The following is a 16,734-nucleotide window of genomic DNA, read 5'->3' as shown; positions in this document are numbered from 1 at the left end:
CATGATTCCAGCAGTATCTATCTACAGATGAACAGTTTGAAGACCGTGTTTCCTTCTGAGAAAAAAAAGACCTAGCAGGAGAGAGAAGATGTCACGTATCCTATCTGATTATAACTAATTGAGTTGCAATATTGGCTGGATATGATAGAGACCACGAAAAGCTGTAGAGTGGACTGGGTATATGAGCACAGGCAGTCTTGAAAATACTTCATTTGAATCCGAAGTGTTAATATTAATTTTTAATATGAATGGATATTAATATTTTGTTAAAAGATGCAAAAGCCGTTTACTTACAAAGCACTTATTCCAAGGACCATATGACAACATACAGGCACACTGCAATATAAACAGGTCTGTGAGACACAACATACAGTATCACACTCACACACGTGTTTGAACCTAAAAATTGTAAAGAAAAAATCACAAGACCATCATTTTAATACTTAACTTTTCTACTTTTCTTATACTATGGGGTTGACAGACACAATTTTTAACACAGTTTAACATGATGGCCATAAAAACAGAAATGCTTCATTCGTCTTTCAAAAAAAGACCATTTACAGCATGTAACTATTGTCTTGTTCTGACAGGTGTTGATGGTCAGACTCTGACAGAATCTGAACAAGTGGTTAAAAGACCAGGAGAATCCCACAGACTGACCTGTACAGGTGATAGGTTTGTAGCTTGAACCTATTCGCTGGAACGTTAAGACAATATAATTACACTGCAAGCAAGACACAAGTAGGCAACCTTCTTCATGTTACTCGTGCACGGGAGAGAACCGGACAACCGCTTGACTCCAGTTGGTCTCGTCCGTTCTCCCATACACTGTCCTTTTATTGAGGTTACATGAATATGCATAGGTTCATTAACATACGACGTCTACATACAAACAAAGAGTACCTTGCCTGTGTGTGTGTGTGTGTGTGTCTGTGTGTGTGTGTGTGTGTGTGTGTGTGTGTGTGTGTGTGTGTGTGTGTGTGTGTGTGTGTGTGTGTGTGTGTGTGTACTGCTGATCAAAGGGTCAAACATCCTTGGTCAGGAAGAGGGTAGCCTCCCCCTCACCCTAGATGGTTCATCCTAGATAACACGGTGAGGAAGTCCTGCAGTTCATCTAAACAAAGAGCACTTAGACTAGAACAGACGCAACTACGTTAATCCTACCATAAAACAATAAGACACGGTATGACCTCTCATGCTCCCAAAGTGCTGTCTAATACACACAAAGTTTGCAGACTATCAAGGATCAAAACCTCTACCAATCTACAACTAATTACAAAACTCTAAGCATATATAAGTAAATATTTCTAAGCATAAATGACAATCAACAATACAAATCTAACATTTCCCCCCTTTTTGACCTTTATGCTTGAAAAGTTCCCAGGTATGAATACCTCATGTCTGACAGTTTCAATGCAAACCTTTTTACACTCAGCATATGTCAAATCACCCTAAATTACTGAAAGGTACACAGTTTAATAAATGTATTAGCAGTTACCCCATTCATTGAGCTCATCTCATGGCAAACTGCATCTTACGAGCAACCAAAGAAATTGTTAATTTAATAGTGAAACTAAGAAAGTAACATTTTCAAAAACATCTCAGCTTGGTGGTGCTTCCTCCGGGTGTGCACATCACATGTCTCTCTGCAGAGTGGTTTAAGCTCTGCAGGGCGTCATGAATGTCTCTTCCAGTTGTTTCCATCACTGTCCATAGGACCAGAGTCCTAATGTATGTAGAATAGACATTCAAACATACTAGTTGGTTTTGTGGTTCGTCAACATGGGTCTCAGCTATTTCCAAGCTGCAGACCTCTCAGCACTCTAGTTTTATGGCCTCTTATCAGCCCCCATCACCTGACTTCAGACCTTCGTCCTGTGAGGGGGATATTTATGACTCCTTAATTGTCCACGCTCTGCAGAAAAAGCTCTCTGTGGAAAGGGTGCTGGGTTCCGTCATCTTACTGCTGTTATGATCCCAGCAGCCTTCAGAGTGTCATCGTATGCACAGTATAGTGGCACAGCATTAGGTGATGTTCATAGGAAACTGCTGTCATCACCACCATAGCTTCTGGTTCCTGTGCTTTCACAGAATCATGATGTCATCCTCGAACTCCTTCTGCGCTGTCGATGGAGCTTGGCACGCTCCCCTCATCCCACGAGTTTTCATGTTCCAACGCTGCTGAAGGTTTAAGGCAGAGCACGTCGTACACCTTAGTCGTCTTCCTCAGCGTCAATATTGAATCTTTCATTTTATTTAAAATCTCCTGGAAACTCAGTAGCACAGCTCTCTGTGTGATGTCTGCTGTGCTGAAGATGATCTCTGATCCTCCTGAAGCCTCTCTCCTGGCCTCAGCTCCCATCTTGTGGACGATCCTCTCCTCTATTTTGCAGGCAGTTTCATGGTCCTTGCTGTGGCTCCAAGGTCTGATCTCATGATGGGCCCCAACCAGCTTGACCTTTGACCTCAACCACTGCCTGGCTGTCAGCTATGCCTGGAATGGTTCACGCTTCTCACTGGGCCTCTGAAGATTTCTCAGGAGATTACTGCTGCACCTGTATTTCCTTGCTAAGAAGAAAAACTTCTATTTGGAGAGCATGTCAACAATCATCAAACCACATTCTTTAGTTCAGTGAACTTCACTTATAGGCCATCAAAGCCTCATCTGAACATGGATGCACCACTTGCATAGGTTTAATATTTGTAAATAAAACGGCTAATCACACAAATCACTGCAACAATAATAGTAAACATTGTTTAATGTTAATCCTTGCACTCCACCTCTTGACGCATGGACATTCCCATGCGTCAACTCACCAAACCTGGATCCCTGTCTTAAAGAAAAAGAGTAGCTAGATCATGTCCCAGGCAACATCAGGGCATCTCCTCTGGAGTAGCTCCGTAACCCTGCAATAAAAGATGTTAGCGTGTGTTGCATATTAAGTTTGCTTAACACCTGGCTCTCCCAGGAGCCTGCATACACACCATCACGGCCTGGAAAGCAAAATCTGGAAGTGAAATCAAACTTCATACCTGTAAACAATTGTATCATAAGAGTAATAAGCATTCAACATCAGCAAGACAAGTGTCATGTGCAGGTTTTCTCAAATCAGTAAACTACAATTATTTTCATAAGTCGCCTTAGACATGGATCATCCCATGTACTCAGGCAACATTAATGTAATCGGTGACTGCTCTTAAGCAAAGTCACTCCACTTATATATTACTATGGGCTCAAAAGTGGCCAGCTAATGAGCCCATATCAAACTATCCCAGAAACACTGTATCTCTTATTTGTTTTACTCATGTCACTTGTCCGTTTCAGCTGAATCTTCCACAGCATTCTCAAAGAAACTAACATTAGCAATACACATTGACTGTAGTCAGACAGAGGTCAGACACAGGTCAACAGGTTCCAGAGGTGCCATAAAAACACCATAAAGTCAACCCTAGCTGTGGAAAGAAGTAACACCAGTTCTCAACACAGGAAATTTCACACATGTTATTCACATTATCAAAGTAACCTTCACATTTTCCCATCAACACAATGCAACAGCATCACCACTCATAACCTGTAAACACAGTTTTCCTCACACATAAACCCAGAAATCCTGTAGTAGGAAAAAACATCAACCAGTTGTCCTGGTATAAATCGCATCATCAATTCACATGAAGAACTGGCATGCTGTAAGAAAAGAAAATGCAAATATTAGCGCTTGCGCAGGCGTATGCATACTTTGTCACAGATATCTCTGTGAGCAACTCAAGCCTATGAATAACACACCTGATAAATGCACAGACACAGAAAATGGCATTTAAAAGGTTAAATCATCATGCAACCTCGAGTGTTGCTGTCATCTTTCTGCTCCTGTAAAAGGAAACACATGGGTTCATCTGCACCTTTGTCAGGTGGGGGTTAGCTTCACACAATCATGTTCAGTCAGTCAGTCAGATATTTTAAAATTCTTACTCATTCACTCAGTGGTTCCTTCTTTTGCTAATTGTGGAAATTATCATCGCATTCGTTTCCACGCTCAGCAAAACGACGTTATTTCAAAAAGAAAAATAATTTAGACTGGATTTCCTCGTTGAATCCTTTTTGGGGGGGGACTCTCATTTCCTAATTGTCCCAAATAAGTGGCTTCCTCCTGAACCCATTTTAAATGTGGAGAAACTCACTTGCAACAATTTTCTTGACGACGTGTAACGCTTTTAATTCCCGACTTGCAGATCTGCTCAAAGAAAAGAAATTCACAAGCAAAAATCAGTGCTTGTTCAAAAATGAAAAATAAAAAATAACAGAGATTATCAAACCAAACTCTCAGTGCACTGTGAAAGTATCAAAATAAAAAGGCCTTGTTAAGTCATGACACAAGCTCCTCATCTCAGGAGGGTAAATCATACCATTAGCATGGTTTATCATACCATCATACTAATCGGCAGGCTCAACTTCACAACAAAAGAAAAATCATCAGCTAGATTCACTCCAAATCAACCATCAGCTGCACAACACACAACATAACCCTAATGTCATATTAGCTATGAGTTTAATCACCCGGTCTGTGCTCTTCACTCATTTAAGCCACAGATCTATTTTATTCAATTTTTCCTTTTTCCCTTCATCATAAAACATGTGACATGCTGTCATGCACTTCACAAAACAGTCTGTTCTGACGTATTCAGAGTTGTGTATCTAAATACAGGATTCACTCGCACATCAAAGCAGGAAACTCAGTGTTTTAGAGTCTCTACTCAACACACAACAAACTCCAACACATCTCATTCACTCGTGCTAGAATTCAATCACCTTTCATTAATCTAAAACCGATCAACTAATTTGCATATCAGCTATTAACCCACTAAGTTGACAGGACGACAGAAAAGCATGTTCAAAATAGTATCACAAAAGACAATTTCCCTCATACAGTAAATTACTTATGCTGCCTCAATCAAGCAGGAAGCTTCTCCCAATTTACCATTTTAACACTAAATTTATTGTCTGATCACTGATTTATCAAACCAGGATTTTTTTTTTTTTTTTTTTCCCACAAAAGTTAAATTGTTGTCCTGCAACTTGTAGAGTCAATTTTTTTCTTTAGGATAAATTCAGTATTTGATAACAAGTGTCTGCTAAATTGACACTATTGTAACACTGATGAAAGATAACAAGCTAATTTTCATTGCATGGGTTTGTGTTATTAGGCAGGTCTAATGCATGTCTGTGGAGCTGCATCTCCAGCAGAGCATGTTCTTAAAGCTGCCTTTCCTACACATTTCTCTGCTATTATTTAATCATTTCTTAACTAATGTGCTATGAGTCTTCATGAGTCATTTTGTGTTTGGAATTGTTAGTAGGGTTAATGCATGTTCTGCTTGTGTGTGTGTGATTTTGTATATGTTTCTATTTTCGCAATGTTTCAGACTCCGTCTCAATTTTCCAACTTAAGCAGTCAGTTTTCTTTTCCCCAGGTTTGCTAACCCAAATTTTGATTTCCCACATTAAATAATTCCTATGTGTTCTCACCTAGTCTTCTCACTCTGTTGTCCTCTCACTCTTTTGTCCTCTCCCTCTTCAACAGTCCCGGCAGTTCTCCTTCAGCTTTGTCCTGTCTAGTAGCTGAAGTGCTGCTGCTGCCTTCTTGGGCGACTTCTTAGCAGCTGCTGCCGGTTTCTTGGCTTTGGCTGCGGCGGGCTTCTTGGCTTTGCTCTCAGTAGCCTTGTTCATCTTGAAGGATCCGGAGGTCCTGGTGCCCTTGGTCTGCACCAGAGTGCCCTTCGCCACCAGGCTCTTGATGGCGGTCTTGACACGGGCCTTGTTCTTGTCCACATCGTAGCCTCCGGCAGCCAGAGCCTTCTTGAGAGCGGCCACAGACAGGCCGTTGCGCTCCTTGGAAGCGGCCACGGCTTTCACAATCAGCTCGCCCACGCTGAGGCCGACCTTCTTGGGCTTGGAAGTCATCGTCTTCTTCTTCTTGGCCTGAACCTCGGCGCAGGGCGTGTTTATGATGGAGCCTTTCCCACCACAGCGCTGGCACGTTGAACGCATCATGAAGGGTCCATTTCTTTCATGTCGCTAGCCGCATGTGGCTTGCCCGAGTCACTCAGTCCTTTTTGAGCATTTCGACATGCTGCCGCCGCAGAACCTGGCCTCAGATCCAGCAAGCTTAGCGCGCTGATCTCCAAAAAAGTCCCGAAAGCCAGAAAGACGTCAAATAAGTGTCTCGTGCTGAGAACTCAAACAAAAACTCTTCTTCACGCCGCCATCTTGCTCGCCCTTCCGTGGAATTCATCCAATCAGACAGGAAGATGGGTTTGCTTTCTTCTTCTGCTGCTGTTTATCCACATTGCTGCTGCTTGTTGGGACTTTTTTGCTCAGGACTTGATGCTGTCTCTTTATCATGTTATTGCTTTGGAGCTGCATTCCTTGTCTTCAGGGAGGGGTGAGAGCTTGCTTGCTTGTGAGGTTGAGAGACACATACACATTGCGCTTTAAATAAGTCAGCCAGAAACTTGGCCTGCATGTTTCCAATGATGTTAAACTATAACTTTCTTCCGACTGCTGCATGTGGAAAATTGATACAGGTCTGCTTTTCACCTGAAAGTGACAAACTAAAACATGTTCATTATTATCATCACTGCTTAATCAACACACATCTCTCTCTCTCTCTCTCTGTCTGTGTTTGTGTGAACAATCCTTTCTTAAAAGCAGAAAATGACATTGTAGTTGTTTTTCGGCTGATCAACACAAAACCTTTTTCCTATGATTATTTCTCTTCGTCTACAATGTAGTAATTTGTCTCTTTTTCACTCTTTTTTTTTTCTTCACAATAGCTGGTGGTCTGCAAAATCACCGCTCTCACTCACAATCAGAGGCAATCACTTTTGCACAGCACACAAAAACACTGTGATGTCAGACACATTCACACTCACTTTTACATCTGCATAAATAAACCATATGGATGGAGATATGTGCCATGGTGATCCATAAGCATGATCACCAGTTTATTTAATTATTTTTAATCCAACAAAACAAATAAACAAAAACATGATGCTGATGCTACACACACACACACGAGTCAAGGTGCAGAAAAACTGCTCATGGAAACGCTGCACACTCTCTGTTTCCCTCTCTTTGAGTAGTTCTCAGACAGCTCTTGATCTGATAATGTGTAGCTTGCTCATCAGCTCAAAAAACAAAAACAAAACTGCAACGCGACATCACACAGTAGTTGCATGCTCTGCCCACAGTGGCAAAGTCTTACACTTACATATTCAACTCAGCTTCTCCATCATGTACTTTTAGATGTTTCATACAGGGTTCAGCATATTAGTTGTTTTCACAGGTGTGCTCTACATCTCAACAATGGTTCATAATAAGGCGACAGTCTTCCACACAGGTCAAGTGCCTCTATGCACTTCATGAGTTTAAATATTTATCTATATCACTTCACCTCACATGTCATTGTACTGAATTTAAGCAACCACAAGCTTAATGTAGATTACTTTTAACAACTATCCACCTCAATTAAATCTATGGTCTGGCACACAGGCTGCTGTCGATCAGGGCAAGCTAAAGAATAAACATTGTGTCAGCAAGGGGTGGGGGGAAAGCCATTCACCAGAGCATATCTTAAGTGCTGCTGATGTGGGCTGGCCTTCTCCACAGCTCTCCAAGGCTGGTGTGTTTTCTGAAAACTTCTAACATTTGAATCTCTTCCATTTATAAGCCTGCGATTAACCGCACGGCTCAGGTCCGCGTGACCGCGCTCGCGTGAACCCACGCAGCTGTGGAGCCGTCGCTCTCTCTTTTTTTTACATAAATACTTTGTGCTGCCAGGAGCAAAGTCCAGCACAAACGTCTGTCTCCCTCCGACTCACTCTTGGTTGCTTAGAAACCCATGATAACAACAACAGTCGGTGTCACAGACCACATGTTCTGCTCCGCACACACAACAACAACAACAACGACGACGACAATGACAACAACACAAAATAGGCCTACTGTCCAGCACAATCTGGACCCCGCGGAACTTCTCAACACCCCACTGAGCGGTGGAGAACTCACTACAGTACCCCACACAGCGGTCTGTATTTCGCCCCACTAAGACGGCGAACCAAAAAAAGTTCGAACTGCGCAACTCTGCGACTTAATGCTTCTGTACAAAAAACCCCACTGAGCGGCCTTGTACATCGCCCCACTTAGACGGCGAATTTTAGCCCCACTGAGCGGCCACGGACAACGCCCCACTGAGCGGCGAAGACGTAATTTTAGCCCCACTAAGCGGCCACGGACAACGCCCCACTGAGCGGCGAAGACGTACAGTTATAGAGTTGGACTCTAAAGTTACTCGGTGTTGCTTAGCGTGTAATATCAGCCTCGAATCCCGCCAATCGCCATTCATCGAGGAGAAAAGACATACAGCGAATCCACAGGAACTTCCTGGCTGACGTCAGTCTTTCAGCGTGTCCCTCCTCCCCTCGGTGAATGCGATTCCAGGGCTCCGGCATCGAAGGACCAATTAATGATAGGTTTGTAGCTTGAACCTATTCGCTGGAACGTTAAGACAATATAATTACACTGCAAGCAAGACACAAGTAGGCAACCTTCTTCATGTTACTCGTGCACGGGAGAGAACCGGACAACCGCTTGACTCCAGTTGGTCTCGTCCGTTCTCCCATACACTGTCCTTTTATTGAGGTTACATGAATATGCATAGGTTCATTAACATACGACGTCTACATACAAACAAAGAGTACCTTGCCTGTGTGTGTGTGTGTGTGTGTGTGTGTGTGTGTGTGTGTGTGTGTGTGTGTGTGTGTGTGTGTGTGTGTGTGTGTGTGTGTGTGTGTGTGTGTACTGCTGATCAAAGGGTCAAACATCCTTGGTCAGGAAGAGGGTAGCCTCCCCCTCACCCTAGATGGTTCATCCTAGATAACACGGTGAGGAAGTCCTGCAGTTCATCTAAACAAAGAGCACTTAGACTAGAACAGACGCAACTACGTTAATCCTACCATAAAACAATAAGACACGGTATGACCTCTCATGCTCCCAAAGTGCTGTCTAATACACACAAAGTTTGCAGACTATCAAGGATCAAAACCTCTACCAATCTACAACTAATTACAAAACTCTAAGCATATATAAGTAAATATTTCTAAGCATAAATGACAATCAACAATACAAATCTAACAACAGGCTCTGGATTCACATTCAGAGACTACTGGATGGTTTGGGTCAGACAGGCTACTGGAAAAAGGACTGGAGTGGGTTGCCACTATCGATGTTACTAGCAAATACTAAGCACAGTTAGTTCAAGGCCTGTTCACGATTTCCAGAGACAACAACAGACAGCAGGTGTATCTGGACATGAACACTCTGAAGACTGAAGATTCTGCTGTTTATTACTGTATTCGACACCCACAGTCTGATGCTGGCTGAGCAGCTGTACAAAATCCTGCTCCACATATTTTTATTATTTTGATCAACTAAACATAAAGTCTGTCTTTATGTTTAGTTCCTCTTACTCTAATTGAACTTTAAAAAACAGTGAAACAGATCAACATTGTCCACCAACCCCAAAACACATAAATTACCCACATTACTGTGCTGTTTGCAGTGAAAAGCAACATGTCAGTGTGGTTATTGCTGAGGGTATGACCTACCTAAAATATAATGAAACGTAAATTCAAAAGCACATCTCAAAATTACATCAAATTGATACACATAGAGACAAAATATACATAAATATAATTTCAAGGAAGTCACATAAAATTTTTGAGTGTCTTTCAGACACTAAGGAAACACTGGTGTTTCATAGAGCTTCACTAAATGGTGCTTAATCCTGGTCTCGTTTCAGGAAAGCTCAGGTTTTTGTTTTTTAAAGGCCAATTACCAGTTTGTGCAGAGCCGGTTCACCAAAACAGTCGTTTCAAGGTCACAACTTCATCTTACATATGAGAACAAGTCACCACAACATATAGTAAGATGACATTTGCTTTTCTGCACTGCAGAAACAAACAGTTTAGTTTAATGCAATGTAACAATTTTTATTTCTCACCAAGTTAAACCAAAGTGATTTCGTTGTCAGTGTTTCCTGTTAGGAGGAGTCTATGCAAAACTTAGGCACAGTCTCTCTTTTTTAATGAGCACAGAGGATGGTAGAGAACAGAAAACAACAACATGTTGGACTACAGGACAGGACTGCTGCTTCTAGCTCTCTGCTGGGCAGGTGAAGATTTTCACTGATCTCACTGTTGATATGCATTGTTTCTGTTTTTGACACAATTTTAATTCATTTTTTTTTTTAAATATCTTACCAGGTGTTGAAGGTCAGACTCTGACACAATCTGAACCAGACCTAATTAAAAGACCTGGAGAATCTCACAGATTAACCTGCACAGCCTCTGGATTCACAATCAGCAGCTACGCTATGGTCTGGGTTAGACAGGCTACTGGAAAAGGACTGGAGTGGATTGCTTACATAGGCACTTTAGGTTATCCCACCTATTATTCCCAGTCAGTCCAGGGTAGATTCACCATCTCCAGTGATGATTCCAGCAGTAAACTCTATCTACAGATGGACAGTTTGAAGACTGAGGACACAGCAGTTTATTACTGTGCCCGAGAGACACAGTGAGAGACAGCAATAGAAATGCCATACAAAAATTGGTTCCTCTTTTTACCATCAGCAGGGAATATTTGGTAAACTCAGGACCTTTAAAACTATACATTGAATGTCGTGCAAAGAGAAAATAAGTTTTTGTTTTCTGTTGTTATTGGCTTTTTAAAAAAATCAGTATTAATTGTTCTGAAAGGATCTGATTGAGATCAGAAGGTAAAATAAACAGTGAATTCCACTGAGAACATTTACAGAAAGTGGTGAAAAGAGATTTCATTTTAGAAATACTTCATACTTTAATTATTTGATTTGTTTTTTTTTTTTTAATACCAAATTGCTCCTGTAGAGGGAGTTCTGCAAAGCTTTTCTCCCTTATAAACATCATCAGGATTCTCATTTAGTTTGTTATTGAACATCTTGGACACATTTTTAGCCACACTCAGACTCTGATTATAAAGTGGTGAAAAGTATGGAGCATAGGGTTTCTTTATGGAGCATAGTTTATTATTTATTTTTTTCCATAGTGAGAAAATTATTTCATTATATTATAGTACTACTACTACAGCAGAAGATTCTGCTGCTTAATTCTGTGCCTGTAAAAACACAGTGGCAGAGAACAGAGGTACAGCTGCACAAAAACTTCAAGTATCCATTTGACTTCAATGATTTTACTCTTCACATGCAAAAGAAAAAAAGTTATTATTTCAATATGAAGTAATAATGCTCAATTTAAATTAGTCTGGAAAGACTAAATACATAACTATGAGTAAGTGATTGGCATAAAAATATTTGTTAATTGTCCTTACATACTGCTATTTTTATAAGTATAAGACACAAATCAGTTGTTTTAAAAGAATTTGTGTCAGAAGAAAATGTGCAATAAATCCCAGTGAGAAGACTTAGTCAGTACAAAAAGTGGGGGTGAGTCTTTGAAATAGTGTTCATGTCTTATGTGCAGATTATTAGACATAGCAAACAGTTTTTTGAATAACAAATGGGTTTTGTCTATGGAGGTCTATGCAAAGTAGCTTCTTTATTTATACATCACATCCAATTGTCAACCACCATCTTGGACACTTTTTACCATACAAACACTCAGACAATTAAGTGTTTTGAATTATGGAATATATGATTCTTTGGAGACAGCTGGGATAGGCTCCAGCGCCCCCCGCGCCCCTGAAAAGGATAAGCGGAAGCGAATGGATGGATGGATGGCTGATTCTTTGGAGTTTATTCATTATTTTTCTCCAAGGTAGGAAAAGTATTTATTCTTTAAAACATGAAGACAAATCAGATTCATGATCATCGCACTTTTTGATATTTACTTACAGGAGTTTGGAGTGAGATCAAATTGGATCAGTCTCCCTCTGAGGTGAAAAGACCTGGAGAGAGAGTGAAGATATTATGCACCCTTTCTGGTTATAGGCTGACAAGCTACAATATACACTGGATACGACAGAGGCCGGGCAGAGCTCTGGAGTGGATTGGGTATATGAGCACAGGCAATAATTCTCCTAGCTATGCCAGTTCCTTTCAAAGTCGTTTCATCATGACTGAAGAAGACTCCAGCAGCAGACAGTATCTTGAGATCAAGAGTCTGACAGCTGATGATTCAGCTGTTTACTTCTGTGCCCGTCACTGCACAGTGACAGAAAACAGAAGAACAGCTGTGCAAAAACACTGAAACAGCCATGTGACTTAAATGATTTTAAAGTATGTCTTCAATGAAAGAAATATATAAGAACTAAACAAATAAAAATCTCTCCATATCTAAGTTTCCTGTAACCAAATGCTGAGAATGGAAAGACAAGAAATCTGAAAATCTTTAACAGTAACTTTGAGTACCCTAGTGACATTACAACATTGCTAAATTGTTTGAATGTGTGGAAATTTTTTTCAGGTATTTCATAAAAGCAGAGAACTTCAGGATGTGCATACTCAGTATGAATGGGGAAGGACTCGATTGCAAGCGTTTAGAGGCAAGAGAACTTTCACAAAAGATGAGCTGTTTGTTAGGCTGAAACCTACGTACAAAAGCCTGAACACGAAATACAAAAGAAACTAAATCTTCAAACTATGGGAACTAAACTGAGAAAATGATACAGGAGAATTTAATAGAATGAGTGGTTAAAGGAGCCACTCTTCCAGTTTGGGGTTAATGTTCCTATTAGATTCAGATTCTTTGGGATTAATTAATCCCTTCTTTGGGAAGAGTGACTCCTTTAACCACTCATTAAATTCATCAAATTTTAGCTGAAACATGTTCCTATGTTTTATAACTTTTATTGTAATATAACTAGTTGTGAAATACCATGACCACATTAATTTGTGTTAATGGTAGCTTCTCCATTACTGTTCTGTCAGGACAAGCAAAGAAAGCAGTGCTTGCCTAGTCAAATCGAAAAATAGTTAAGTGGCTGTTTTGCCAACACACCTCCTTTGGGATGAATAAATCCCAAAGAAGAGCAGTTCTTCAGCCACTTTCCCACACAAACTACTCACACAATCAGACTCACACAACCTACAGTCCTGTACGTTCAAAATAAATTATTAACAGTTAATGGTAAATTTCAGAAACCATTCCGAACAAATACTGTAAATATAATTAAGAAGGCACAAAAAATCCATATGTATTTATACACACGCACTCATATATATTCAAATAATAAAAAAAAAAAAATTCATTTAACTGTTACTTCCACACACCATACCCGGTCATTGGTACTTGCTGGCTTGTGTAGCCACTAGGTAACAAAAGTGCCCCTAGCACCCTGGAGCACTTCTGTTGTGTTTTGTACGTGTTTTTTCTTTTGTGGGGTGGCTGTTGCTCAGGAGGTAGAGCTGGTCACCTACTGATCGAAAGGTTGGTGGTTCCATCCCTGGCTCCTCCACTCTTCATGTCAAGTATCCTTGGGCAAGATACTAACCCCAACTTGCTCTCCGATGCATCCATCGGAGTATGAATGTGTGTGAATGTACTTAGAAAGCACTACTTATAGATAAAGTGCTTGTGAGAATGGGTGTGATTGGGTGAATGAGGCATGTTGTATAAAGCGCTTTAAGTACTCCGGGAGAGTAGAAAAGCGCTATATAAGAGTCAGTCCATTTACCATTTGAGTTTTTAAGTGCTTCTAAGTTTTTACGTTTTGGAATTTTTACGTGCTTTGTCTCTAGGGGCTGTTAAGGTTCAAAAATTGAGAAAGGGTACAAGAGGTGATCGAAAAATAACCACACTGGTCCGGCCGGGTGAAGTCAAACGAAGATTTTAATTCACACGTGGGAAGATCACTGGAAACAGCAATTGATCTTCGACTTACTAAAGCACAAACAATTATTTTATAACATCAGGGTTTGTTTACTGACGCCCCTTCATGCGTCACCGATACATTTAATACATAGATCAGATGAACACCACAATGACTTTTCACCCAGAAAATCATCTTCTATTTTCATGGCTGGTACTTTCCGTTCTTGTCTTAAAGTGAATTGTTCCTCTTTCTTGTCGAGACATAACTAATCTCTCCTCTAAATAAGTCTAACTAATGTGTGTGTATGTGTTGACCTCACATGCTCTTTGTGTCACCTCTTAACTGTCTGTGTCTCGTCCTCAAATGCTCTTTCTCAATTCACCTGTTGCACTTCTGACCTTTCACTAGACCAGAGGCTCACTGAGACTATGTGTATGTCTTCTACTAAATAAATGTTTTAACCAAGAACCTCTACTAAAACCTTAATATAAACTGGCCTGATATAAGTGTTTTGTAAGCATGTATTGCAATTCCTTCTATGTTCTAGTTTTCCCTCAGCATGTATCACCTAGACACTCTCACTAGATGAAGCTCAAAACCATTAATGAACCTGAACATCAACTCAAATAAGCACAGATATGCAATATGTATAAAATAGTTATAACTGCACCTGAAATACAAAGTTAACATCTTCATAAACATCTTAAGGCCATCTTAAAGCTATCTGTTACATTGTTAAAGCAATGATCATACTGCAGATTATATTATGCTGGTAAAATACTTTTTGTTCATCCCCACAGGGCAACCGTAAATATACTTTTATTTATTCACTCCACATAAAATGTAATAAATAAATCATATAATACAAAAACCAACTATTCACATTTCAACTTTTAACTATTCAACTTTTAAAAATTTTCATATTTTTCCTTTTAAACAAATGTAAAGCGAAACAACACAAAACACTGCAAACCACAACACAATTAAATATAAATTAAAATATGAAAACCAAAAGAAACATGCACATTCTCTGTCATATGGACCTCCATGAACAAACTTTCTGAAACCTTTATCATCTGCAACTGAAAATAGTTGTGGATGATTACTATACCTTTCTAATGCAACGTTGTTGTCCCTGGCTCTCTTTCTCTCCTGCTCTGTTCCTGTGCTACTGACAGTGTAACTACCGCCCCTCCCCCCTCTTCCCAGCGCAAAGCACAAGGCTTGCGTGCGGAGTGAAGCGGGAAAAAAGTGCAAGAGACAGGGTGAGAGAAAGAAAAAAAAAAACCCCACGGCTCGCAATAAGGAGCCGGCTCACGTCGTTCACGTCAAAGATCTGGCTCTAACAGCCGTTTCGTTCGCAACTGACACATCACTAGTGGTGGTTTTTACCTTGAGCTTCTCCAAGATGTAATCCAGTTTTCGCTCAGCGGTCTTATTCTGAGTGTTCACGGCAACCTCAAGCTTCTCCAAGATCTTATCCGTGCTGCGTTCAATGAGCCCATTTTGAGAACTCATGTCTTGTCCTATCGTTTCAATCACAGCGGGCAGCCTTGTGGGGTTTTGAACAGCCAATTCTGCTTTCTTTAATCTTCGATAAGTCAGGGCCAAGCCAGCTCCGATCAGCAAGAACCCTGTTATCATGGTTCCGAAAAGGTAGATCTTTAATGTCCTCAATCGACAGTCCCGCCAGGCACACAACCCTCCAGTTATGCCACCCGTCCATCGTGTATCCGGCAGGGAAAGTACCTCCAGGACACTATGGCTTACAAGGTTTACAAGGCGCAAATTATAAATGCAATCCATTATTATTATTATTATAAAACATACATAAACATAATTCCAAGGAAGTCACATAAAGGTTTTGAGTGTCCTTTAGACACTAAGGAAACACTGGTGTTTCATAGAGCTTCACTAAATGGTGCTGAATGCTGGTCTCATTTCAGGTCAGGTCAGGTTTTTGTTTTTTAAAGGTCAATTAGCAGTTTGTGCAGAGCCGGTTCAATGAAGAAGTCATTTTAAGGTGATCTATATATAAGGTAAATACTCAATCAGTGAGAGGAGAGAGTGAGAGACTCGGTTTATTCTCTCTGAGTAACCACTTGTTGCAGGTAAGAAGGAAAATTTAGGGTCGAAAAGTTAGCAAAAGTGAGTGAACAATTTAAACCAGATATGCCGACCAGTTTAAAGAAGGTCCCATTAAACTCACACTAGCCTCATCATCAAAACAGGGAGACTTTGGCATGGCTATTGAAACACCTACACCCCATTAAAAGACAATATAAACACAAATTCCAACACATTAAAAAAGAATAACATATACTCTTAAAAATCAATAAAGCATACAGTGTCATTATCACTTGCAGTTTAGATTACTGAGAAGTATGTCACTATCTAAACATGTATAAACAACATCAGTAAATTATTACAGCATTTCACCAATGGGTTGCCATTATTAGATATGATGGTGGGAGCACTTACTATTCTCAGTCAGACCAAGGCCAGTTCACCATCTCCAGAGACAACAACAAGGATTTTTTTTTTTTTGTGCGCAGCGCAGATTTTCTGTGCGGGGAGACCATGTCAGCAGTGTGCGATTGCTCACGCGCTCAGCTTAGAGGGAACGTTTTCTTACTTCCCCTTTTCATTAGATAATTAATAGAAATTTAATTACCAACGAAAAATTAACATAACTTCAAGATTCTCAAAGATTGCCTCTGCATTGTTTGAACTTCTTCTTAATAGTGACCCTAACTGGTTGACCAATCCTGGACTCATCTAACTCTCCATTTAATCACAGACAGGAAAAGTCTGATCATCAATGTCTAAAATTAAAATATTAAAATATAATTTCTGTAGCTGGATGA

The 16,734-nt window shown here is 40.3% G+C and overlaps 1 pseudogene across 2 annotated transcripts; it reads right to left on the bottom strand.

Moving 5' to 3' along the window:
* Window positions 1-754: 754 nt before the first annotated feature.
* LOC113017980 (histone H1 pseudogene) lies at window positions 755-9,189 on the bottom strand (annotated as a pseudogene). Of its 2 annotated transcripts, none has more exons than XR_013908535.1 (2): window positions 8,349-9,189; window positions 755-2,568 (listed from the first exon to the last, which is right to left on the bottom strand). The product of XR_013908535.1 is annotated as a histone H1 pseudogene, transcript variant X2 (transcript). The 2 variants fall into 2 exon arrangements; XR_013908534.1 differs by lacking the exon at window positions 8,349-9,189 and adding an exon at window positions 5,525-6,361.
* Between the last annotated feature and the right edge of the window lie 7,545 nt (window positions 9,190-16,734).

The sequence above is a fragment of the Astatotilapia calliptera genome, chromosome 4, assembly GCF_964374335.1.
Source record: "Astatotilapia calliptera chromosome 4, fAstCal68.1, whole genome shotgun sequence".
Lineage (NCBI taxonomy): Eukaryota > Metazoa > Chordata > Actinopteri > Cichliformes > Cichlidae > Astatotilapia > Astatotilapia calliptera.
The sequence above is the reverse complement of the archived record's forward strand: the minus strand, read 5'-3'. Positions and strand labels throughout refer to the sequence as shown.